The sequence below is a fragment of the Prionailurus viverrinus genome, chromosome C2, assembly GCF_022837055.1.
Source record: "Prionailurus viverrinus isolate Anna chromosome C2, UM_Priviv_1.0, whole genome shotgun sequence".
NCBI classification, from domain to species: Eukaryota; Metazoa; Chordata; class Mammalia; order Carnivora; family Felidae; genus Prionailurus; species Prionailurus viverrinus.
Window position 1 is genome coordinate 101,730,596 of NC_062569.1, and position 25,668 is coordinate 101,756,263.

General features: G+C 42.1%; 1 long non-coding RNA gene across 1 annotated transcript in view; it reads right to left on the bottom strand.

Annotated features, from left to right (window-relative positions):
* Positions 1-24,547, bottom strand: part of LOC125175360 (uncharacterized) — a 177,684-nt gene extending 153,137 nt beyond the window's left edge. The window contains exon 1 of the long non-coding RNA XR_007155762.1: positions 24,439-24,547. This is a non-coding gene — a long non-coding RNA (uncharacterized LOC125175360). The remainder of the gene's footprint in view (positions 1-24,438) is intronic.
* Positions 24,548-25,668: the final 1,121 nt, after the last annotated feature.

Genomic DNA, 25,668 nt, shown 5'->3' on the forward strand with positions numbered 1-25,668 from the left:
GCCCCTCCCCCGTTCATGCTCTGTCTCTCTCTGTCCCAAAAGTAAATAAACGTTGAAAAAAAAAAATTTAAAAAAAAAAATAATAAAATAAAATAAAATAAAATAAAACATTAATAATATTTAAAAAGAAAAAAGCCTCTTTGAGCTTTAAAATTCAAATTAACTATTCAATCAGACATTAGAATTGATAATTTTGTTAATTATACCTCAATAAGGCTGAAAAAAGAAAGAAATCACTGTTAAAGCCAATGCCATGATTACTCTCTGTTTTCTTCTAATTATTGCACAGTTTTTGGTCTTACATTTAAGTTTGTCATTTATTTTGAGTTAATTTTTATATATGATGTAACATAAGGGTCTAATATCATTATTTTTTTATGTGGATATCAACACCATTTGTTGAAGGGACTGTCCTTTCTCCGCTGTATAGTCTTAGAACTCTTCTTGAAGTTCATTTGAGCATATGCATGGGGTTTGATTTCTGGGATCTCTATTCTGTTCCATTGGTCTATATGTGTGTCTTTATGCTGATACCATACTGTTTTGATTACTGTAGCTTTGTAATATGTTTTAAAATCAGGATATGTGAGGTCTCCAATTTTGTTCCTTTTAAAGGTTGTCTTGGCTATTGGGATCACTTGAAATTCCATATTAATTTAAAAATTTTTTCTATTTCTGCAAAACATGCCATTGTGGTTTTGATAGATATTGCATTGAATTTACCGAGTACTTAGGGTAGTATGAACAGTTTAACGATATTATGTCATCTAATCCATGAGCATGGGATACATTTTTATTTATTTGTGCCTTCTTTAATTTCTTTCAGTAATGTTTTGCAGTTTTCAGTGTCTTTTAACTTGGTTAAATTTATTTATAAGCATTTTATTCATTTTGATGCTATTATAAATGGGATTGCTTTCTTAATTTCCTTTTTAGATTGTTCATTGTTAGTGTATAGAAATGCATCTGATTTTTGTGCATTGATTTTGTATCCTGTAAGTTTGCTAAATTTATTTATTAATTCTAACAATTTTATGTATATGTATGTGTGGAATCTTTAGTATTTTCTCCATATAAAGTCATGTAATCTAGAAACAAAAATTTTACTTCTTCCTTTCCAATTTGGATGTCTTTTATTTCCTTTTCTTGTCCCTTTGCTCTGCCTAGGACTTCCAGACTGTGTTGAACACAAATGGCGAGAGTGGGCATCCTTGCCTTCTTCCTGATTATAAAGGAAAAGCTTTCAGTTTTCCCCATTGAATAGGACTTTAGGTATGGACTTGTCTTACATGGCCATTATTATATTGAGTTATTTCCTTCTACTCTAGCTTATTGAGTGTTTTTTTTATCATGTAAGGTATTGAGTTTTGTCATTTTGTTTTTTCTGTGTCAAGTGAAATGATCATGTGGTTTTTGTCCTTCATTCTGTTAACGTGGTATAGTACCTTTGATTTTTGTATGTTGCAGCCTTCTTGAATTCCAAGAATAAGTCTCAGTTGGTCATGGCGTATTATGCTTTTAATATGCTGTTGAATTCAGTTTGCGATTATTTTGCTGAGGATTTTTACATTAATATTCATCAAAGATATTGGTCTGTAGCTTTCTTTTCTTATAATATTTTTGGGTATCAGGGTAAGGGTAATACTAGCCTCATAAAATGAGTATGGAAGTGTTCCTTCCTTTCCAACTTTTTGGAAGAGTTGGAGGAAAATTAGCATTAATCCTTCTTGAAAGTTTGGTAGAGTTCTCCAGTGAAGCCATCTGATGCTATGTTTTTCTTTGTTGGAAGGTTTTTGATTACTTATTCAGAATCCTTATTGGTGATAGATCTGCTCAGATTTTTTATTTCTTCATGATTCAGTCTTGGTATGTTGTAGATTTCTGGGAATTTATCCATTTTTTCTAGGTTATCTAATTTGTTGGCATAGTCTCATAATCTTTGTTTTCCCTGTGAGGTGAGTTGCAATATCTCCTCTTTCAATGAATTTTTAAAAATATTTTTTATGTTTTATTTTTTATATTTGAGAGAGAGACAGAGAGAGAGAGAGACAGAGCACGAGCAGGGGAGGGGCAGAGAGAGGGAGACACAGAATCTGAAGCAGGCTCCAGGCTCCCAGCTGTCAGCACAGAGCCCAACGAGGGGCTCAAACTCATGAATAGTGAGATCATGACCTGAGCCGAAGTCAGATGCCCAACCTACTGAGCCATCCAGGCACCCCTCATTTCAGAGATAGACAGAGAGCAAGCCGGGGAGGGGTAGAGAGAGAGGGAGAAACAGAATCTGAGGCAAACTCCAGGCTCTGAGCTGTCAGCACCCAGGCGCCCCTCCTCTTTCCTTTCTGTATTACTTATTTGAATCTTCTCCCTTTTTGTCATAGATAATTTAGTCGCTTGTCAATTTTAGTGATCTTTTAAAAAAAACAACTCTTAGTTTTGTTATTTTTTTCCTATTGTTTTTCTATTCTCAGTTATACTTGTTTCTACTCCAACCTTTCTTTCGTTCTTTCTTTCTTTCTTTCTTTCTTTCTTTCTTTCTTTCTCTCTTTCCTCAAGGTGTAAAATTAGGTTGTTCATTTGAAATTCTTCCTCTTTTTTAATGGATTTATTTACCATTATAAACTTCCCTCTTTGTAGTGCTTTCACTATATCCCATATGTTTTGATATATTGTGTTTCATTTTCATGCGTCTCAAGATATTTTCTGATTTTCCTTGTGATTTTTTTCTTTGATTGATTTATTGTCTAAGAGGGTGTTGTTTAATTTCCACACAGTTGTAAATTTTCCAGTTTTCCTTCGGCTATTGATTTCTAGTTTCATTCTATTGTGATAAAAAAAATACTTGGTATGAATAGTAATAAGTTTAAAAAGCCAGTCCCCCAAAGTGGCATAGTGCATGATTCCATTTATATAGCATTCTTGAAAGGACAAAATTATACAAATGAAGAACAGGATAGTAGCCGCCAGGAGTTAGGGACAAGAGGGAAGGGAGTGTGGCTGTAAAAGGCAGCAAGAGGGATCCTTGTAATGGAACCGTTCTGTAGCTTGACTGTAGCAATGCCGATATCCTGGCTGTGATCTGGTACCACAGTTCGTAAGATATTATTGGAGAAACAGGGTAAAAGTATCTTCTCTGTATTTTTTTTACAATTGCATGTGAATCTATCGTTATTTCAAAATTAAAAGTTTAATTTTAAAAAATCCTTAAAGAGGCAAGTAAAGCAGTTGAGAGTTGAGTTTGTGGTCAGACAGAACAAGTTTCCATTCCCAGTTTCATCATTAATAGCTGTTTGACTTTGGCCACTGCCTTAACCTCTCTGAACCTGAAGTCCTTTGTCTGTCAAATGGGGTTAATAGCACCCATCCCACAGAGGTGTGGTAAGGATTCAGTGAAGGTACAAGAAGCCTAATTCCAAAGCCAGGCACACAGTAAGTACTCCAAGAACACCGTTTCTAGTTATTATTGTACATTTCCCCTCTCTCAATACAGTCCCTGGTTGGTGAGCATGATTTTAGGGACACAGGAGAAATGACAAGGTAGAAAAACAGGAAGACTTGCTTCTTATACTAAAGCTGGAGATACGTTGAAGATTTAGGGCAAATATCTCAGATGCATAAATCATGAGACACAAATGCATTTATAATTAAACTAAACAATTTTATGAACTGGAAACAAAATCACTGCCCAGGTTTATGCATCTCTTTTTTTTGTAATGAAATGGAGAACCAATTAGACAGCCTGAGTAGAAGCCTGAATAAGCGTTAAACAGAGGCACAAAAGTGACAAAGATAATTCCTTCCTAGCTTCCCAATTTGCTAGCAATAATAAGCAAAATCAATTAAAGTTTTCCGAAGATGACTTTCTTCTTCCTTGGAATGAAATTTCTGAGATGTTTGCACTCATATGAAATGAATTCCCCAGGGTTTTGCATGGCCTTCCTTTATGGTTTTCTTTTTCTTTTCCCAAAATCAGGGGAGGCTATAAGGTAGTCAGGCCATGACCATCTCCTCCCAAGAATGGTGGTGGATGCGGATAACACAGGCAACTGATGTCCCTTGGAAAAATAAAACCATAAATTTGTTTTAGCAATCCAAATGGACTGATTAGCATTTGCATGTTTTGTCTGTCCTGATCACCAGTTTCTAAAAAAGGAAGAAAACACTCTGGGTCAGGATAAATTTAAATAGTCGTAGAGGATATCATGACAGCCTTTATACTTTAAGCCATCATGGATTCAAGAATTCATAGAACATGAAACTTAAACTACGAGAAAACAAAAGAACCCTGCACAACATGAAGAACATGATTTTCTTAATGAGACTTTACTATTTGTGAAGATGAATCTATTACTCTGGGGAAACAGAAAGAACACGAACTTTGAAATCAAAATGTAGTCACAACCCAAGCTCCATCAAGTACTTGCTGTGTGACTTGAGACCAGTGATTAACCTGTTTGAGCTGTAGGTTCTTCCACCTGTGAAACTGGGATTAAAGTTTCACAGCCTGAAACTTTAATCCTACCCATAGTTGTCCTACCCATAGTTCTGGAGCAAAGTGAGAGCTTGTGGACTACGTGCCTACCTCAGTGCCTAGATCAAAACAGGAGTTCAGGATAGAGTTAGATCTTTTCTTTCTTTGCCCTTGCATCTTTTGTTTCTCTTGTCATCGTGGCTTCTTATTGGGCCAAGTTACTCCCAGCTTTTGATTATGAAATTGTTCGCCAAGGACTGAACCCCAGCTTTTCAGGACGATGCTGAAGGAAGATGTGATGGCTGTCAAGTCTGAATATTCCCTTTTCAGGGCATCGTTGATAAGTAAATCCTTTTGAATCAACTGCAATCCACACATACCGTAACTCACGTAACATTCATTCTTTGGAATATTAAGAAGAAAGAGATGGGTAAAGGGAATGGAGACTAGAGAGGAGCTCAAATCCAGTGACTGGAGGCCCTTCGTAGATCAATGGGTTCATTCCCATTGATCTTGCAAAGTGCATGGTCTCCCCTGTAACCTTAAGTGAGGTCTCTGGCTGATGCAGCGAAGTGCAAAAGTCTGCTTCTAACCCAGTCTCAGCCACCAAAGATTCAGAAAATTGCTAGTAGTAAAGTGGTTGTCTCCTTGAACAAGAAAAGGAAGATAGTACCTATGGGTCAGGAAGCAAGAATCTGGGTTTAAGCCAAGGTCAGAGTTCTTTTGATTACTTATCCATTATGTGTTCACTTCACTTATGAATTAACCTTTTTTTTTAAGTTTATTTAAAGAGACAGCAGGGAAGGGGCAGAGACAGAGGGAGAGGGAGAATCTGAAGCAGGCTCCATGCTGTCAGCACAGAGCCCAACATGATGCTCACACTCAAAAACCCTGAGATCATGACCTGAGCCAAAATCAAGAATCAGATGCTTAACCGACCGAGCCACCCAGGTGCTCTCATTAACTTTTTCTTAATAGAATAGAAGCAACATGCCGCTGTAGGACATAGTCAGACATGTGAACACATGTTAATAATAATGTGCATGAGGGCACCTGGATGGCTCAGCCAGTTGAGTGCCTGACTCTTGATTTCGGCTTAGGTCATGATCTCAGGGTCACGGGATCAAGCCCCATGTCGGGCTCCATGCTGAGTGTGGAGCATAGAGCCTGCTTCAGATTCTCTCTCCCTCCTTCTCCCCCTCTCCTCCTGCTCATGCTGTGTGTCTAAAATAATAATAATAATAATAATAATAATAATAATGTGCATGAAATGGCAGAGTCAGAAAACTGATCCTTTCAAAAGTTTCTGGTTGTGCTATACCAGAAAGTGAGAGGACCAGCCAAGAGGCAATACCAACCATCCCAACATGGGAATGAAGGCATCTAGGACCAGCCAGTCCGAAGCTGATCAACCAACTATCTGAGAACACGAATGAGCCCAGCCAACACTAAAAAAAGTAGAAGAATTTCCTAGGTGAGTCCAGCACTGTGATACTGTGATTTATAACAAGAAATATTTATCTGGTCTTGACCCCACTTCTGGTGCCTTTTAAAAGCCTTGGAATTTCCGAAGTGATGTGAGAAATAAAGGTGTCTCTTGTTATTAATGAGGTGATCTTTGGATGCATCTAAGGACTGGGACTAGGTGCTCCAAGGATGAACCATGTGATTAGAGAGTTGAAACTCTCAGTCCCACCCTGCCAATCTCCAGGGAAGGGAGAGGGACTAGAGGTTGAATCAATCACCAGCGGCTAATGATTTAATCAATACTGCCTCTGTAATAAAGCCTCCAAGAACCCTAAAATGATGGTGTCCAAAGGCTCCCAGCTTGATGAACATGTTGGGGGTCCTGGGGGAAAGCCATGCTCTGAAAAATGACATGGAAGCTCTACACCCCTTTCCCCACACCTTGCCCCCCACGAATCTTCCATCTGGCTCTTCCTGTTATGTCCTCTTATAATTAACCCGTAATCTGGTAAATACAATGTTCTGTGAGCCACTCTAGCACATTAATCAGGCCCAAGAAGGGGGTACTTGGAACCTCCAGTCTATGATAGCAAGTCTATCAAAAGCACAGGTGACAGCCTAAACTTGTAACTGACATCTGCAGATGGGGGCACGGGCAGTCTTGTAAGACTGAGCCCTTACCCTGTGGGATCTGACACTACCTCCGTGTAGATAGTACCAGAATTGAGTAGAATAGTAGGACACCTGCTGGTGTCAAAGAGTTGTTTGGTGGTGTCAGTGGGGGTGGGGAACTCACACATTTTAACTGGGTACAGAATCATAAGTCTAAATTGCCAATGCACAGAATTAAAACCAAATACACGGTTTGGGTTTTAAGCCACTAATTTCTGGCTTGGTTTCTTACCCAGCAGTGGATAACTAACACACAAATAAAGGGACTTTGGTATGCTTCTGACACAAAATAACAGTCAGACACAGGAAACATGTCACTCCCATCTCTTATTTTTCTCATATCTAACTGCCTTTCCTCTTCTTTTTTCCTTGATATTTCTGCACGCTTTGAGATTACTGATCACCCTATCTTTGAAATGCTTCCCTTGATTTTCTTCACTGCTCTTTCCTGGCATCCCCAAGCTCACCACGTCTCCCCCTTCCAGTCACTTGTGCTGGTCCCTCACCCTCCAGAATTTCAGCACACCAGTGCTCTTCTGTTTCTGGCTCACTCCTTTGGTGAACTCGCTCTGTTGGCTTTATCCTGAGAATCATCCTCTCTATCCTGAAGACACACAAGTGTTTACTATAACCTTGATCTCTGTATGTTATTGGTTTTCAAGAATTAGCTGGGAGTTGCTTTTTGTATAGAAAACAAAACACAGGCAAAGCTCGTGCAGGTATTTCATTTTTTACAAATAGGAGGTTGATGGCAATGTTTCCAACAGCACTTTCTCACTTTGTATCTCGGTGTCACACTTTGGTAATTCTCATAACATCTCAAACTTTTTCATTACTATTATATTTGTTATGGTGATCCGTGATCAGTGATCGTTGATGTGACTATAGTAATTATCTTGGAGTGCCCATATAAGACGGCAAACTTAATCGGTAAATTTGTGTGTGTTTTGACTACTCTACCCACCAGTCATTCCCCATCTCTCCCTCTCCTTGGGCCTCTCTATTCCCCCAAACACAAAAATACTGAAACTGGGCCAACTGATAACCCTACGGTGGCCTCTAAGTGTTCAAGTAAAAGTCACACATCTCTCACTTTAAATCAAAAGCTAGAGATGATTAAGCTTAATGAGCGAAGTATGCCAAAGGCAAGATAGGCCAAAAGCTAGGCCTCCTGTGCCAAATGGTTTGCCAAGTTGTGAATGAAAAGGACAAGTTCTTGAAGGAAATTAAAAGTGCTACTCCAGTGAACACACAAAAGATAAGAAAGCAAAACAGCCTTACTGCTGATACAGAGAAAGTTTTAATAGTGTGCCTAGAAGATCAAACCAACAGCAACATTTCCCTAAACCAAAGCCTAATCCAGAGCAAGGCCTTAACTCTCTTCAATTCAACGAAGGCTTAGAGAGGTGAGGAAGCTGCAGAAGAAAGGTTTGAGGCCAGCAGACCTTGGTTCATGAGGGTTAAGGAAAGAAGCTGACTCGGTAACATACAAGTGCAAGGTGAAACACCAAGTGCTGATGTGGACCTTGTAGCAATTATCCGGAAGATCTAGTTAAGATAACTCACGAAGGTGGCTACGCTAAACAATAGATTTTCAGTGTAGACAAAGACCCTTCTATTGAAAAAAATTTGTTATCTAGGACTTTCATAGCTAGAGAAAAGAAGTTAATGCTTGGTTTGAAAGCTTCAAAAAACAGCTCAACTCTCGTGTTAGGAGCTGGTAACTTGAAGTGGAAGCCAATGTTCACTTAGCATTCTGCAAAGCCCAAGGCCATTATAAATTCTGCTAGAGCTATTCTGCCTGTGCTCTAGAAGTGGAATAAGAAAGCCTAGATGGCAGCACACCTGTTGACAACATGGTTTACTGAATTTAATGTTTTAAACACATTGTTGAGACCTACTGCTCAGAAAAAAGATTTCTTTCAAAATACCACTGCTCACTGACAATGGACCGGGACGCCCAAAAGTTCAAATGGAGATGGACAATGAAATTAATGTTGTTTTCATGCCCGCTAACACAATATTCACTCTGCAGCCCACGGATCAAAGAGTCACTTCAGCTTAAGAAACCTATTTCTTAAGGCAGTGGCTGCCATAGATAGCGATTCTTCTGATGGATCTGGGCAAAGTCAACTGAAAACCTTCTGGAAAGGATTCACTATTCTAGATGCTATTAAGAACATTCACGAGGGGCGCCTGGGTGGCGCAGTTGGTTAAGCGTCCGACTTCAGCCAGGTCACGATCTCGCGGTCCGTGAGTTCGAGCCCCGCGTCGGGCTCTGGGCTGATGGCTCAGAGCCTGGAGCCTGTTTCCGATTCTGTGTCTCCCTCTCTCTCTGCCCCTCGCCCGTTCATGCTCTGTCTCTCTCTGTCCCAAAAATAAAATAAAAACGTTGAAAAAAATTAAAAAAAAAAAGAACATTCATGAATCATGGGAAGAAGTCAAAATATCAACATTCACAGAGGTTTGGAAGAAGTTGATTCCAACCCTCACGGCTGACTTTGTGGGGTTCAAGACTTGAGTAGAGGAAGTAACTATAGATGGGGTAGAAATAACAAGAGAATTAGAATCAGAAATGGAACCTGAAGATGTGACTGAATGGCTGTGATCTCTTGATACAACTTGAATGGGTGAGGAGTTGCTTCACAGATGAGCAAAGAAAGTGGTCTCCTGAGATAGGATCTACTCCTGAAGATGCTGTGAAGGTTGTTGAAATGACAACAAAGGATTTAGAATATGACATAAACTTAACCCATAAAGCAGCATCAGGGTTTGAGAGGATTATCTTCTATCTTGAAGGAAGTTCCACAGTGGGTAAAATGCTATCTAATAGCATCACGTGCCACAGAGAAACTTTTTGTGAAAGGAAGAACCAACCCATGCAACAAACTTCACTGTTGTCTTATTTTATGAAATTGCCACAGCCACCCCAGCCTTCAGCAACCACTCCCCTGATCGGTCAGTAGCCATCAACATCGAGGCAAGACCCTCCACCAGCAAAAAGATCACGACTCACTGAAAGCTCAGGTGATGGTTAGCCCTTTTTAGCAAGCAAGTATTTTTAAAGTGAAGTGTGCACATTGGTTTTTTTGTACATAATTCTATGTCACACTTAGGAGACTACAGTACAGTGTAAGCATTAAGGTATATGCACTGGGAAACCGAAAAATTCACTTGACTCACTCTATTGTGATATTCACTTTATTGTGGTGGTCTAGAACCAAACCTGCAATATCTCCAAGGTATGCCTGTCTGCACATTGACTGTGATTCTCAGAATTATGACTGACAAAACTGCAAGTATCTGGAAATCTCTTAAGGGGTCTTGATTTCAGCTTTCTCCCACGGGAATTGTGCATATTAAATTCAGGTCAAACTAGTTCCCATCCTCAGGAAGAAGCCAACAAGGAACAAACAAAAAACAACCAGTGAGAGTTCAACTCTGATGGGAAACCCAAAGACACAAAATACATGAAAGATTCAAGCATTACACAGTCACATGTAGCTGCTGCTTAAATACAGTTTTGCAATCCTCACTTAAGCATTCAGAGATGCTTCTGCCAGCTCCAAATAGGAATCCACACGTAGCTCTGGGCTTCAAAGAATGAAACAAAACAATAATTTCAATTTTACAAGTCCTCAGAGTGAAAACAACTGAGACGTAGCCTTTTTCTGGCTGTTGTGTGTTCCAGTCCCTGCAGGCCAATTAAGTTCTTTCAAAGCCCCAGCAAGGGCTTGAAGGTTAATTAAAATGTGTGATTTAGGAAAAGCTGAGGATAGTATATAGTGCACATACTCCACCAGCTGCCTTCGAAGCAACATTTAATTAACCAGCAGTGAGGCTCAGCACCTGCTTTTTTCCCCATTTCTGCACAGACACCATGGATGCAGAGCGCCAAGGTCTCAGTAGGTGATGTGCATAAAGAGAGTGAATGGAACATCTCTCCATTCCCCACTCCCACTCTCTCCCATCTCAGAGACGGATCCTGCTTTTTTGGTGTCTCTATTATCATACTGCCTTAACACTTCCTCCCACAAAAATCCTTCCCCACTGCCCCTCCTTCCCAGCCCCACCTCCTGCCTCCTGCCCCCCACCCCCCAACACACACAGTACTCCCTATTTTCCGCTTTTCACAGTGGCAGCTACTCGGCTAATTAGCTAATGGCCTGTTGAGATACTAACCCTCTCTGTAAATGCCTGCGTTTTTTTGAATTTTTTTTTTTACATTTATTTATTTTTGAGAGACAGAGAGAGATAGAGCATGAACAGGGGAGGGGCAGAGAGAAAAGGAGACACAGAATCTGAAGCAGGCTCCAGGCTCTGAGCAAGCGGTCAGCACAGAGCCCGACGCAGGGCTCGAAACCACGAACCGCAAGATCGTGACCTGAGCTGAAGTTGGATGCTCAACCGACTGAGCCCCCCAAGTGCCCCGTAAACACCTGCATTTTAACTGAAGGGTCTATATGACTTAAAAGCCCATCAGTGGAAAGTGGTAGCCCGCCTCAAAGACAGCCCCCAATGACCCCGGTCTCCTGGTATTCATACCCTCGTGTAATCCACTCCACATATTTTACTGGGGTTGGTCTGGGTGATCAGTAGCATGTAACAGAAGGAATGGTATGTCATTTCCAAGATTAGGTTATGAATAAAACCTCCTCTTAGGAGAGGCCTTTGTAGTCACGTCGCCTGGAGACTCACATGAGTGAACTTGGAGGTGGTCCCTGTAGCCCCAGTTAAGCCTTCAGAGACTACAGATTTAGTCGATTGCTTGGCTGCCACTTCGAGAGAGATCCTGATCTAGTACTACCAGCTAAGCTGCTCCCAGATTCATAACGTACAGAAACTGTGAGATAAGCATTTTGTTGTCTTAAACTACTAAGTTGGGAGTAATTTGTCATGCAGCAGTAGACGGTTAATACTGAAAGCTGGGTCTTTCCCACAGGATGGAACCATTTAGAAGCACACAGAGGCAACTTGCTACAGAGTGAGCTGGGCACCCTTTCCTGGGAGTTTCTAGGAAAAAAGAACAAGGAGAGCAGACACTTCAGGAAAAGTGTCATGTCAGGGAGGGGACCAATAGGACAGTGTTGCTGGGCAGAATGAGCTGCACTGGAGAAGGAAAGAGGTAACTGCTCAGGAGACCAGAGTTTTCCCTTGTCAGGTCAGGCTTTGAAGCCTCCTCTATTCCTCCCTTTCTCTTTTCCTCAAGCCTCAGCCACCCTGAGACTATAGACCAGCTACATTTTGCTCTGTACGATGCCTATCTCCCATGATCTCTGTCAAGGTACGTATCTCCTTTCTTTCTCTTAAAGTTTCCTTTGAGGTGACGATACACATTGCTGTTCCTTATGCATGAAATGAGCTTTTGTGTAATGATTCCCAAATGGTTAGTCAGGAGGAACGATCCACGGCGCATGAGAGGGGAAGGTGCGAGTCTTATTTGATGGACTAATAGAGTCACATGGGAAGCTTTAGTAAAGTGTGGATGGCTCATTCCTATTCATGCCTTCATTCATTTAACGTAAAGTTGCCCAAAGGTGTCAGGCATTGGTACAGGTGCAGGGATGCAGAAGTAAATGAATCAAATATCCCTGCCTGAATGAAGCTTGTATCAGAAATTTTTATTCAGGAGATCTGACTCTTCCTTCTGTGGTCCTGTGGTGCAGCCAGGCTGATCGACAACTGGCCTGATCTAATCTTAGACTCAACAATGTGACCTCCTTGTTGATATACTCAGTCTTTTTTATTATGCAACATCTGATATTTACTAAGGAATATAACAGCTATATGGGTTATAGCTGGATATAACCTGGATGTCTGTGAACCCATTACTAACTTGTGTCCTAGAACATCACTGGAGCTGCCCCATCCAGCTTTGCCTTTACCTCTTCCTTTCTCCTGCTTTCACCAGAGGCTTTCACCTCCTTGGTTAAGCTTATTCCTAAGTATTTTATTCTTTTTATGTTACTGTAAATGGGATTGTGTTCTTTATTTTCTTTTTTGGAGAGAACGAACTCATTATTAGTGTATAGAAATGCAACTGATTTTTAAATGTTGATTTTTGTATCACCTGTTATTTCCACCAGTTTAGGACCATATACCATGAGCAAGTGGGATTTATCCCTGGGATGCAACGATGGTTCAACATATGCCAATCAATTGATGCAATACAGCACATCAACGGAAAGAAGGATAAAAACCACAGGATCATCTCAATAGATACAGAAAATGCACTGGAAAAAATTAAACATCGTTTCATGATTAAAAACTCTCAACAAACTAGGTACAGAAGGAACTCACATCAACACAATAAAGGCCACATATGAAAAGGCCACAGCTAATGTCATACTAAAACTGAAAGTTTTTCCACTAACATCAGGATAAGGTAAGAATAAGGATGTCCACTCTTGCTAGTTCTATTTAGCATCATACAGGAAGTCCTAGCCAGAGTAATCAGTCAAGAAAAAGAAATAAAAGGGTTCGAGTCAAGAAAGAAGAAGTTTGTTTGCAGACATGACCTTATGTAGAGAGAACTCTAAAGACCACACCCACACACATAAATATTAGAACTAATAAACAAATCCAGTAAAATTTTAGGATACAAAATTAACATGCATAGATCAATTAGATTTCCATGACTGCCAAGTATGATAGATTAGTGGTAGAAAGCTACCTTTTTTTTTAGTTTATTTATTTATTTATTTATTGAGAGAGAGAGAGAGAGAGAGAGAGAGCACATGCACACGAAGGGCAGAGAGAGAGGGAGAGAGAGAATCCCAAGAAGGCCCCACACTGTAAGTGCAGAGCCCGATGCAGAACTCCAACTCAGGAACCATGAGATCATGGCCTGAGCCAAAGTCAGACACTTAACCAACCAAGCCACCTAGGCGCCCCCAATAGACTGCTCTGATCAGTGGAAGAGGGCTGGGACTGAACCTCAGATAAAGGGCTGCCTGCCCCCCTATTATGCTCTGCAATGGGTCTTGGGTACAGATATTTTCTTTTCTTTTCTCTCTCTCTTTTTTTTTTTTTTTTTGGCATGCAGACATTCTAAATAAAGCATTTGAGAGTGGAAATAACATGAACTTTGGAGTCAGTTAGACCTGAGCTCAAGTTTTCTTCCCACCACTCCATATTTTCTGACTTTGAGAAAGCTGTTTTCTCTCACTGCACCTTTGTTTCTCATCTGTAAAATGAGGCTATTAATATTAACTTCACAGCTTTGTTGTCAGAATGAGGTATGGCATGGCATATATGAATACAGAATGCTTCCAATTTAGTAGAGAGTTCCATATAAAGTGGCTGCCAGTGGGAGCCATAGTAGAATAAGGAGTAACAGTAAACGCAAAAACCTTTATGAAGGTTGTATAAAGTTATATGCCTCGGGTGCCAAACTTTATGAAAAAATTCTACCCTCTGAATACTCAGATTTTCAGGACTCTCCTCCTTCCCCAAGTTTCTTAGAAACTCTGGACAGAGAAACGGTGAGCATGTTAGCATAGAGAGTGGCTAATAAAGGAACTAGTATTTCTACTCCTCACGAGTTCTTGAACTTAGCCAAACCCAAGGTAGATTCTACATGTTTGTGACTAAGAAGCAATATAGGAGAACTGGAAAAGCACATTTTGGCATCAGAGGCCTCTGGGTGCTAACGTATTTTCTGCAGCTTACTTACTAACAGTGTTAGGAGGGTAGTTGCTCTCAGAGCTGGTTTACTCATGTATAAAATGGGAATAATGTCTAACCCACTGTAAGCATTAAGTGAGGTAATACACTAAATCTCTAAACGCAGTTCCTGGCATCGAGGAAATCCTCATCATATGTAAATATCTTTTCTTTCTATTCTCCCATCTGAATCACTCTGGGCAACTCTAATAACTCACAGACATTAAGAAACTCCAGGGCTTATTTACGATTGAAAAGGGAGGGGAGGTATATTATAACCCTTTTGGATGTGTAATCACTTGCCAAGAAAAAGGAAATCATTTGTATGCCTGCTTTTTTTGTGTTATTTGTGCTTTACCTCCAGATAAACTACTTAAGATACACAGGATTCAAATCAATCTACAAAATCATTTAAAGCATAGATGAAGCTTAGGTGGATTTTTAACTCTTACTTATGTCAGAAGGACCATCTTTCTGGAAGACCTAGCGATGAAGGAGAACTTAGAGCACCTCCATGCTAAATGCACGTCCCGTATGGAAAGCCCATCTAGAAACTTTTACAGACAGAATGATACTAGAATGCCTGGATTGAAATCCCAGCCCTGCCCTTAATTGGTTGTGTGACCTTGGGCAATGAACTCTGAGCCTCAGTCTTCTCATCTCTAAAATGGGAATAATCATGTGAGAATATGAATTGAATAATTATGTGACAATTATTATGAGAATTTATTTTAAAAAAGAGACAATATATATGTAAAGTGCTTATCTATACCACTGCCTGGTAATGAGTAAATGTAAGTGGACGCTGTCATTTTCAAGGGGCAACTGAGCTCCTGCTTGAAATTTCAGGAAAACTTAGGACACTCATCCATTATTGGATAGCGCTGGCCCTGTCTTCTAGTACAGAATAAACAAAGTACTCTATCCACAGAGGCGGACCTCCTGATGCTCTGTCTCTCCTGTGGCTCCCGTCATGAAGGGTTTCTAGACCCTTCTTTCCCTCCCACCTCTTCCCTGGCTGCCCTCCTCTAACGCTCCCAGTCTGTCAGCCACCTTTCTGGAGTGCATCACGCATTAACCCAGTCCTCCAGATGTGGCCAAGTAAAATGGGACTAGAGTTTCCACGAGCAAAGAGTGACTCTGCACCTTTGCCAGCATAGAATCCCAATGTGTCAGGTTCTGGGTTTTTTTGTTGTGTGTAATACTGTAAGATCAAGCTTATTTGGTGCTACATATAGGCCTTTATCTCTTGGGTTTTACCTTATCAGTTGACTCCAGCGTTCCATCCGTTCTGTCCTACTTTGAATTCTATTTTTCCCACTTTTCTGTCAGTGACAAAGCTACAAACCAGACAGGAAGCTTCATCCAAATCATGAAGGAAAGAGTATTTTCTTAAATTGATGACAGTGAGAGAGGAACAGGGCTACACCTAAGCGTGTGCAGAGAACGAAGGGGTAAGGCATCGTTTGGGCCCAGCTTACCAAGGATAAGCGGTCTGGCGTAATCTCTGCAAGCTGAGAAAAGCCACTAATCAACAGCAAAATGAAGTAATTCATTAATCAATCAATCATTCAATCGATCATTGGGGAGATGCCTGAAAGAAGAAATACCCAGGCTAAAATTCATACTGGGTGAGAAATGACCAGTATCAGATACTCTCTGAGAAAATGTTTTATTAAGGAACAGTGACTGAATTCCTGAACAAGGTAGAAGAAAGTTATGCAAAACAGGATAACTGGAAACATCTCATAGAAACTGCAGTTAGTCCATAATTCACTGGGCTCTGCTAATACAAGCAGGGCTTCTTTTCTAGAAATGTTGGAGGGAAAAGACTGTTGTGTTTTATAATAGATACAGACTCTCGGGCTACACGATTTACACCTTCCATATATGCAGATAACTAAGAGATATAAAAGACAAATTCCTTTCCTTGAAGAATCTGCTTTAGAATTAGAGAGAGAACAGCGTGCCTGGGTGGATCAGTCGGCTGAGCGTCCAACTTCAGCTCAGGTCATGATCTCACAGTTTGTGGGTTCGAACCCTGCATTGGGCTCTGTGCTGACAGCTCAGAGCCTGGAGCCTGCTTCAGATTCTGTGTCTCCCTCTCTCTCTCTGCCCCTCCCATGCTCAAGCTCTGTCTCTCTCTGTCTCCCAATAATAAATAAATGTTAAAAAAATTTTTTTTAAATAATTAGAGAATGAAAACACATAAATAGAACATAGTCATATTAAATAGCAATGAGAACCCAAGGGATACAAAAAAAGAGGGAGGGAATGGGGAAGAAAGCAAAATATTATTGAAAGCCTACTGTGTGCCAAGTGATTTCCATACATGATCTCTCTTATTCCTTACGAAGATTCTTTAGCATAAATAACCCACTTTTTATAGATGAAAGAACCAATGCTTAATGAGTTTAAGTAATTTTCTCAAGGTTCACAGGTAATAAGTCAAATAAGACTCAAACTAGATTTATCTGCCTCTAAATCCTACACTCAACGCAACACATTGCCTCCTTGGGTTACAGTCCATTTGGGGAGAGTAGATATATACCAATTGCACAAAACAAATTATGCCAGAAAGAACTGAATTGATAAATTGATAATTGATAATATGGATACTTTTGTAGCACAGATTAGAAATAGTTTTGGATGGGGCGCCTGGGTGGCTCAGCTGGTTAGGTGTCTGACTTCGGCTCAGGTCATGATCTCACAGTTGGTGAGATCAAGCCCCATGTCGGGCTCTGTGCTGACAGCTTGGAGCCTGGAGCTTGCTTCAGATTCTCTGTCTTCCTCTCTCTCCACCCCTCCCCTGCTCGTGATCTGTCTCTCAAAAGTAAATAAACACTAAAAAAAAAAATTTTGTTTTAAATAAAAAAAAAAAGAAATAGTTTTGGAATTCAAAAGCAAAGAAAAGAAAAGCAATCTGGAAATGTCAGAGAAGCTGGCTCTGCAGAAAAGTTGGGGGGTCATGTGTTGAATTATGAAGGATGCATACAGAGCACGACTAGTGGAGTTGGGGAGTCAGGAAAACAGAAGCCATGTTAGGAAGGAAAGAAGAGTCATTGCTCAAGAAAATTTGTTAAGCGTGGCTCATTCGGTTAGACGTCTGACTCTAGATTTCGGCTCAAGTCATGATCGCGCAGATCGTGAATTTGACCCCTACACTGGGCTCTATGTTGACAGTGCAGATACCCCTCTCCTCCTCCCCCATGCACTCTCTCTCCTTCTCTTTCTCTATCAGAATAAATAAACCTAAAAAAAAGAAAAAAGAAAATTTGTTAAGACCTAATATGGTGCATGATATGGAGTGTGAAGGATTGAGGAAAAAAATGACAACTCCAAAGTGTAATGGTGATACCACTGCTGAGGGTCAAAGAACATAAGAGGAAAAGATGCTTTTAGGTGAAAGATACTGAATTATTTTTGGAATTATTGAATCTAGGGTTATATTGATTTATAAAGCCAAAAATTTTAGTAGAGGAAACAAACTAAAGCTGGTAAGAAAATAGGGCTTAGCGTAAAGTCCTGAGAGGTAATTCAACATGGAGGAACTCAAGGATCTTATTGACGAAGAGAAGAGTGTAAGACAAGAGAATACTGCTGAAAATCCATAAGTATGTAAGGAGAGGATCCAGTGAAAGGTCACCAGAAACCTTTTAAGATCTCAGAATGGTGCAGAGTCACAAAAGCACCTGAAAGGCTTCAGTTGTTTCCCACTCCCTACATCCACACCCCTACCATGGTCTCATCAGTGGTGAAGGTCCCTCTCTGCCTGAGACTTCGGGTTTATCATTGTGACTTGTGTTGACCAATGAGTGGTAGGTGGGAAGAAGTGACAGTGTGCCAGCTCCAAGCATAGGCTTTAAGGAGCTTCATGTGTTTCTGCTTGGCTTCTTGTATCTCTGCCCTTACCAGGAAAAGAACACGTCTCAGCTTTCTCGCTGATCATAGGAAGAGAACGCTCAATAGAAGAGCCTCCATGGCTGAATTTAGTACAGCAGAGAAACTGCAGCAGCCACAGCCTGAAGAAAGGGCCACCAGCCAAATCCGTCCTATATCAGACGAACCCCTGACAATCGGCAAAATGTGTGAGCAGTAATATCTAATTATTGTTTGACATCACGGAGCTTGGGGTTGGTTTGTCATGCAGCTGCAGCTAAGCATCAGGTAAGTTGACTTTGGCAAATATGTCAGACATAATATAGAGAAAAGATTATTGAACTTGGAAGCAGGTAGTCACTAGAGCTCTTTAAGAATGAATGATGATGCTTCAGGAAAATTGCAAGTGCCAAAATTAGATTTTAAGGTATTAAGCACCTCAGAAGAGGATCGGAAAGGCAGTCATAAATAGAGAATACATAGTTGAGAAGCCTTGAGGTTAAAATGAACAGGATAATTGTTAGCAGGATAATCAAACGTCGTATCCCAATAGAAGTGGCTTGTACAGGAAAGGAGTCTGTGGGGTGGGGATGGGGGCACAGGGAGGTTGATGACTGTGGACAATGAGAGCCTAAGTGTGGGGGAAAGGGTCCCCAGAAAACAGCACAGAGCACAAAATTAGTGATTCTATAATTGCCAAGGGGACATAATGAAGGAACTAAAATCAGTTTGAGTCAATAGGCCACACTTCATGGGAGAGATATTTTTTTGCAGTGAAATCCCAAGAATGTGAACATAGCAATCATGTGAGTATGAAAGGGCATCACATAGTAGTGTCTGAAATTTGTTTCCCTTACATTGAATAGGCCTCTGAAGAGTGAAATATCTAATCAAGAGATGTACCCAATAAGTTATAATAAATACAGTTTTCATGGTGAGAGAAGGAATTTGACAGTCTCCATAATATCCAAGTCCATGGCTTTGAGTATTTCCAAGTGTTTGTAAGTGACCAATCATGATATCAGACGGGGACGTGAGTTTGTGGGGTCACCAGGAGAGGGGAGGAGCCCGTGTATGGGGTCCCTAAGGAAGGGGAGGGGCCTGTGGAGGAGCCTGTGTGTGGGGTCCCTAAGGAAGGGGAGGAGCCTGTGGGGGGTCCCTAAGAGAGGGGAGGAGCATGTGGCACTGGGGTGTCGGCAGACATGCTGCCTTGGGTGAGCTGCCACTAGACCACCCTGAGCTAGAAGGAGTGGCACTGTCTCGGGATTTCTAGTACCCAGGAGTTCGTGATGTTTCCTTTTTTTGGCCTGACTTCAACCTCCAGCCAACTGTATGAGTGTGTCTATCTGGAGGTCTTTTAAAGTGACATAACAGGACTATGGAAAACACCTACCAGCAATTCATAGATGAGGCTAGTTCTAATTTTGAGCACTGGTTTGCAGTGATGCGCCCCGAACTGGCTGAGGCCAACGTGTCAGAGCCATCTGAGCAAAATGGAATGGGAGCCATCTTCTAAAGATCTCTTCCTGGCAGGACTACTGCTGACTCACCAGGAGAGACGGTCTGCACCACAGCCACTGGGCCATCACCCACAAGTTGTTCTGCCTCATTTCGGCTCTCATGGGGGGGTCAGGACAATATTTACTTTGCCTGCTCTGACCCCAGTGGAGTGTTATGAAGCCTTCTCTACGGCACAGCCCTCCGTTTCCTGCTTCCCGCCCTGGGTCCCAGCCTGGGTCAGGATTGTCAGTGAAAAATCGAGCCCTGGATGCTTGGTGCCACTGGCCCATTGGCTGCGATCATACCCACAAGTGACTGAAGCCAAAGCGATTCCCAGAGCACCCATCAGGTGAGCAGAGCATACTTGTTAGGGAATGGGTTAGTGCAAGAGGGTGGAGGGAAACATCTTTTGGGTTTTCTTTTTTTTTTTTTTTTTTTAACATTTATTTATTTTTGAGACAGAGAGAGACAGAGCATGAATGGGGGAGGGGCAGAGAGAGAGGGAGACACAGAATCGGAAACAGGCTCCAGGCTCTGAGCCATCAGCCCAGAGCCCGACGCGGGGCTCGAACTCACGGTCCGTGAGATCGTGACCTGGCTGAAGTCGGACGCTCAACCGACTGAGCCACCCAGGCGCCCCTCTTTTGGGTTTTCTAGTGAAGGGAAAGCAAACAGACCACAATGTGAGGAGATGAAAATTCAGTAGTCTGGCATGCTTCTGACAGTTATTTCCAGAGACACACTGGAAATGCCAGTGGAGGGCAGGGAAGAAGCTTGCCAGGTAGATCTAGTCTTAGCTAGGAAACCCCTAGGCAACCTGAGTTCTGATTTTACAACATGCTGTTGCAGTGTGCTGGGTGGCTTATGATTGACTGTAGCCACCACAAAACTAGAGTAGTTGCCTAATCAACAAATGAACCATCTGTGCTGGATATTGTTTGTTGGAAATCAGAAGCTTCCTACCTTTCTAAGCTCTCCTCTGTACTGAAGGGATGAGAAGCTCAAAAACCGTAGTTCGCAGACCTCCTCGCCAGTCAGCCCAGTTAGATTTGGCCAATGAGAAGCACTTGTTGGATACACACACACACACACACACACACACACACACACACACACATATGGCAGGGTAAACAGAACAGTGTGCCTGTGGGGAGGGAGTTCCTTAATAAATGGCAGTCAGGAAAAACCTCCTAGATAAGGTAGTATTTGAGCAGGGATCCAAAAGAAATGAGATAGTGAGTCACGGACCTGTGGAGAGGAAGAGCTTCCTCCTGGTACAATCTTGGAAGCCTGAGTACACTGAGCCTGAATGAGAGAACAATATGGCTGAGGTGAAGTGAGTGACAGGGAGAACAGATTCTATCAGAAAAGTGACAGGGGCCCACGTTGTAGTGGGTCTTCCAGATCACGGGAAGGTTTCTGGCTTTTACACTAAGCGAGATGAGAAACGGCTGGATAGTTTTGAGCAATACTTATAATTTTGCTTTTTTACTGAGAAAACTTTGTCAGACACCTCAGTAAAGAGGCTATATACAGATGGCGAGCAGGCATATGAAAAGCTGCTCCCACATCCTATGTCACCAGGGAAACACAAATTAAAACAACAAAGTGATGCCACCATACTTCTATCAGAATGGCCCAAATCCAGAATACTTACAACACCAAGTGCTGGCTAGTACGTGGAGCAACAGACACTCCTTCAAGGCTGGTGGGAACACAAAATGGTACGGGCACTCGGGGAGCCAGTCTGGTGGTTTTTTATGAAACTAGACATACTCTGATCATACGATCCAGCATTTGCTCAAAGGAGTTGAAAACCTATGTTCCCACAAAACTCTTCATACAGACGTATGCAGTTTTACTCATAATTACCAAAACTCAGAAGCCACCAATACGTTCTTTGGTAGGTGAATGGAAAAATAAACTACGACACAGCCAGACAATGGAATATTATTCAGCAATAAAAAATAATGAACTACCAAACAACAAAAAGACATGGAGGAAGCTTAGATGCCTATTACTGAGTGAAAGAAGCTTACTGAGAGGGCTACATACTGTATGATTCCAACTACCTGACATTGTGGAAAAGGCAAAACTGTAGAGACAGTAAAAAATCAGCAGGTTGCCAGGGACTGGGGGAGTGAGAGAGGTGGAGAAGTGAAGCAGAGATTTTTTTAGGGCGGTGAAAATACTCTTTATGATACTGTGCTGGTGGATACATGTCATTACACATTTTGTGCAAGACCACGGAATGTACAACAGCCAAGAGTAAGACCTACTAAAAACTATGGACTCCGGGTGATAATGGTGTGTTAATACAGGTTCATCAGTTATAACAAGGTACCAGTCTCGTGGGGGATGTTGGTAATGGGGGAGGGGACGCATGTGTGGGGGAAGGAGTAAAAGGAAATCTCAGAACCTTCTGCTCAATATTGCTGTGAACCTAAAACTGCTCTTAAAAAAAATAGAGCATGAGAAAACACAGACACAGCATCCTATCCTCAAAAGCCACACCACACTATACTTCCCACCTGCCCACTACTCCTCAAATATAACCTATTGGGTTCTTGAGTTTTATTTGAAAACTTCTTTTCTTGCCATCCTAACAAGCTGGCTTATAAAGTGATTATGAATTCTAACATCAAGCTCTTACCAGAATTTCCTGCAGATTGCAAAATAAAGGTTTGGTCTCCAGATGGCTACAAGATATAGAGCGGCAAGAGACTGAAGAGTAATAATAACTTCATGCTACGCGAGAAGATGCCTGTGATTTGGCTGAAGACGATTTCCCTGGGAAGAATGCCCACTTGATATTAGAAAATGTCTCACTGGAGGGGGCTCCAGCTCAAGAATCGTGAGAGTCCTACAGCAGCCCTCCAGCCCACTGTGCTGAAGGCCTCAACGCGAAGAGGTGCTTTCTCCTGAGGACTCACTTCCGTCCTTAGGGGCTGCACACAAATACTGTGCACTGGGCCTTGTATGGAAACCAATTTAACAATAAATTTCATATTAAAAAAAAATACTGTGCTAAGTAACACGGGTGCAAACCTGGGGCCCCGGGCGCAAAAGCAACTCCTGAAACAAGCAGCTGAAAGCCCAAGAAGATTGCAAGAAAAGTGTGAAAAAGAAGAGAGGAGAAGAAAGGGGAGAGCCGGAGGGCGGGGGGGGGGGGGGGGGGGGGGAGGAGAGAAGAGAAAAGGAAAAAGAGAAAAAAGAATTCAGACTATCCCAGGTAGCACTGGGATTGTAGATTGCATGAGAAAAAAAAAAAATCCCCAACGAAACAGAAGAGAGAAAGCTCTCTGAGTTTCATTAACTGACCTTAGCCAGAAATAACACAAGGAAGAATTGCAGGGTGACTTTACAAACAGCCTCAACTGAAAAGATGAGAGGTTATTAGAGCTTTTATTTGTTGCTTGGTTCAATCAAACCCCTTCCCCAGTAAGCTTCTCACCTAAAGCCCCATTTGAGAAAATACCATCTAGTCATTAAAAAAAAAATCTTCCAGTTCTATGTAGACAGGAAAATAGTTTAAGACATCAACTGTAGAGTCAAAATTCAGGGAGCTATTAACACACAAGTAACCTAGTTTTAAAAGGGGCGCACTCCTGGCTCGAATGACTCACTTTGTCAAGCCCCTCCGCCCTCCTCCCCCTACAGTACACAACACACATCACATCCCTGCCGCTCCTCCCATGGACTTTAGGTGTCACGCTCCAGCCCATCCACACGCATGAGCCCGTTCCCCTCACCTACTTCAGTGCCTGGCACATGCCGAATGGGTGTGTCAACATCTGGGGCAGCCTTCTCCCTCAGTTATTGTGCTCACGGTGTGGCCTGAGAAGCCTGCAAAGCCCCCCTGCTCAAAAGTGCGGTTTCTGTCCCTCTTCTAGGGATTCCTGCTCTTCCAAGTAGGTAGGTGGGCGCCCCAGCATCAGCACCACCGAGCTGCTCGTAACAAAGAACCTCAGGTCGCACTCTCAGACCTACCACCGAACGAGAGCGCGCATTTAACAAGACCTGCGAGTGTTCTGTACACAACTGAAATTTGAGAAGTACCATTCCACGGAGCCCCGCTTCTATGCCACACAGAGTCCACCACTGGAGAAAGGGACGGTTTTCTTAAGTCCTCACTGGAATGAGTCCTGGGGACCTTCTTTAACATCTTCACCCTGATATCAACGTGCTGTGGACTTTAGGCAAGTCTGAGAGACGCAAAGGCAAGCGTATGTGCTGTACACTTCCTAGTAGCCGCATCCAAAGGTGAAAAGAAATAGCTGAAAATTATTTTACCAATACATTTTAACCCAACATATACAAAATATAATTATTTCAACATGCAACTGGTACAAAAATTTATTGACATATTTTACATTTTCGTTCATACTATGTCCTCGAAACTCTGCATTTTATAGTCACAGCACAACTCAACCTGGGCGTGCCACATTTCCTTTTTTTTTTTAGGTTTATTTTATTTATTTTGAGAGAGAGAGAGAGAGCATGCAGGAGGGGTAGAGAAAGAGGGAGAGAGGATCCCAAGCAGGATCCCCATTGTCAGTGCAGAACCGGACGTGGGGCTCCATCTCATGAACTGTGAGATCATGTCCTGAGCCCAGACCAAGTCGGATGCTTAACCGACTGAGCCATCCAGGCGCCCACGGGCTTGCCACGTTTCACATGCCCAGAAGCCACCCGTGTCTAGTGGCTTCAGTACTGCCCTAAGTATCTCACATACATACAAACAGTACATGTATTTTCTGTGTATTAGATGATTTATGTGGACATACCTTATGATCACTAAATGCTGCCATTTGTAGAGAATTCATCACTCGGGTCTGTCATGAGTTATGCCAACTATCATGGACCCTAGTTTACTTTCCTCCCTGACGATGAGCCGTGAACTGAACTCACCGCCACGCGCGGCTATACTGTGGTGTCACAGAAAGAACACAGAACGTGCAGTCAGAATGCAGGCGGTTGTGCTTGTGACCACATCCTAGCTGTATGACTTCGGCGAAGCCCAGTTTCACTTTTCAGCCTCAGTTTCCTTTGTCCTATAAAGGAAAACAATACCTCTTCCATGAACACCACAAAGCGGTTGCAAAGATAAACGAATATAATAAGTGTAAGCAAACCCTTATATATTATAAATTGCTTATTGTCATCCTGGTATTTGTTAAACCTAGCATGCCCTCACATAATTCAAAACATAGATAATTATAGGTGTTTCAAAAATTTTAACACGTTTCTTATTCATTGTTTCCTCTAACAGAAAACAACTTTGGGGGTTCGGTGCGCTGGGCTATGCTGTCAGATGTGATGCCTCCAGATGTCCCCTCTGCTGGAGGATGTGTCCTGTGTACGTTGTTTCTGCAGTGGGGAGAGGATGGCCAAGATAAAGTCAGAGGAGAGCCATGCTGAGAATGTAGATTTGGAGTCAGAAAGAGCCAGGGAAGACTACTGGGACTGCGACTTGCTCTCCGAGTGGTTTTCCTTCCTGAACCCTAGGTTCCCCGTCTGTGAAATACGCTCCTGCCCTAGAGTGGGTGTGAGGCTTACGGGAGAAAATACTGGATAACACTTCCTCAGTTCCCAGCCGTGGTCCACCCTCATTCATTTGTAACTGTTTTTATAACATCCCAACATACCAGATGTCTGGCCTGTCATCCAGGAGAGGGGGGCAAGCTGTGGTGAGGTTCCAAAGTGGGCTGGCCATTCATCTTGTTGGGCGGTTCTGTGTGGAGGCTGTTGGCAGCTCTGTTTAGCGGGGACAGGCCCTTGGTTGGCACTCAGCTATAACTTCAAGCCATTTAGTCACATCCCGCTGGACAGACCCATTATTTCTGAAGAGTTAGAGCAGCAGCTCACAAGATGGATGGCTCCTTCCCATCTGGCCGGTTCCCAGGGGACATCCCTCACAGTGTTCGGCTTCTCAGGGACAACCTTTCTGCTTGATCGACTTGGGCAGATTGAGTCCTGTCTCCTGAGTTCTCACGTCTGACATGCCCTCCATGAGT